The sequence below is a fragment of the Nomascus leucogenys genome, chromosome 5 (genome assembly GCF_006542625.1).
Source record: "Nomascus leucogenys isolate Asia chromosome 5, Asia_NLE_v1, whole genome shotgun sequence".
Lineage (NCBI taxonomy): Eukaryota > Metazoa > Chordata > Mammalia > Primates > Hylobatidae > Nomascus > Nomascus leucogenys.
Genome location: NC_044385.1, coordinates 72,973,266 through 72,975,366, shown reverse-complemented (window position 1 = coordinate 72,975,366; position 2,101 = coordinate 72,973,266).

Sequence of the window (2,101 nt, the reverse complement as noted above, 5' to 3'; positions counted from 1 at the left end):
CTTCTGATTTTAAAAGTTATTTTACAAGTGTTCACATAGGAAATCTTTAATGCTCTATAGCTTTTCCAGTGTCATTTGGAAATTCTTGTATTAATCCCAGGTCATAGAATATGAATGTAATCCTATTTGAAGTATAGAGTAGTAACTCTGAAACAGAAGACTTAAAAGGAATTTAGCGTAGACTCCTCACCTTTCCAGAATTTAAGCCTCTAAAGACATGGACTGTCTTTGTCATGTTCATTGTTGTATCTCTAGTGTCTAGCAAGTGCTTGATTTCTAGTGGATATTTAATAACTGTTAAAAACAGAATAAGGAGGTAGGCTCAGAAAGGTTAAATGAATTCCCCATCATTACACAGCTATTTGTGGGATATTAGAAGACAGATTTTCTTTTCTTGCCTATTGAGCCTAATATATTTGTGAACATTGGTTTTTAGGTGTATTAAGGCTCTCAATAATTAAATAAGATTCAATCTGAAAATGGCTAAATAAGGAAATGTATTAGTTTCATATGTTACTGTAAACATGAGTATTTTCCCGTAGTCGCAAGCAGAGATTTAACTTGGTGAGCTCACCAAGAAAAGTAATGTCTCTGTAAATACCAAATTGTTTTCCTTTAAGAACTTAATAGACAAACTTTTTGAAATGTGATAAAAGCCAGTAAAACATGATAGAAGCCAGTAAAGCCTGGCTGCTTTAAAAAATATTTTTTTTTCTGTTAAAAAATAAATTTTAAACATTCAATAGGAATGCATATTATGGTAATTGAAGAAAATGACATTAGGTTCTTAAAGTTATAAAATTAGTATTATTTAAACATCAGTAGTCAAGGTTGACCCCTAGAGTGAGCTATACACAAAATGGTTGGTTGTCATTTAAACAAACAGTCTTGTGTCTTCTAATAAGATCATTTTATTTGTGAAGAAAAGCAATTGTCCCTAAGATCATTGAGGTTGAGGTTTAAACCAGAGAAGCAAAACTAGTAGGAGATATATACATTAATTTTTTTTAAAAAAATGAGGAATCGGCATACCTGGATTAAGAAAATGTGGTACATATACACCATGGAATACTATGCAGCCATAAAAAAGGATGAGTTCATGTCCTTTGTAGGGACATGGATGAAGCTGGAAACCATCATTCTCGGCAAACTATCCCAAGGACAAAAAACCAAACACCACATGTTCTCACTCATAGGTGGGAATTGAACAATGAGAACACTTGGACACAGGAAGGGGAACATCACACACTGGGGCCTGTTGTGGGGTGGGGGCAGGGGGGAGGGATAGCATTAGGAGATATACCTAATGTAAATGACGAGTTAATGGGTGCAGCGCACCAACATGGTACATGTATACATACATAACAAACCTGCACGTTATGCACATGTACCCTAGAACTTAAAGTAGAATAAAAATATATATATTTTAAAAAATGAGGAATCAGCATACCTGATTATGAGGGCTGGCTAAGCAAGTCCAAAATCCATAGAGCAGCAGTCAGGAAGGGACAGGCACAAGCAGGATGGACTCTGGGCATGGGCTTAAGCTGTTGGCCACAGGAGGAATTTCTTCTCTCCTGGTGAGGCCTCAGTCTTGCTTTTAAGGCTTTCTGATTAAGTGAGGTCCACTGGATTGTCTCTTCCTCTTTAAAGTCAGTTGATTAGGGACTTTATCTGCAAAATTCCTTCATAGCAACACCTAGATTAGTATTTGAATAACAGGGCTATAACTTAGCTAAGTTAGTGTATCATTGCAAGGAAATAGTTGCTTTGCTTTTTTGCACGTTAAATGCAAAACATTTAAATATTCATTAAGTAATTGCTGATGAATAGCTAATGTTGGTAAAGACAAAGACCTTTAGTTAAAACACAGAAATGACTGTTGAGGATAATAAACCAATACATTTGAGCTTGCTTTTTTGTGCCACAAATGCTGGCCTGGGGAGGGATGAGTCCTTACCAATGCCTAAATGTAACATGAGTTTCCCCAGCGAGAAAGAGTTCAATCTCAATGTCTCTCACATTGTAAGGTTCCATCTCAGTGACATAGTTAACACTAAATAACCTAAACATTAACTCCCAATGCTTGTTTAGGGTGTTT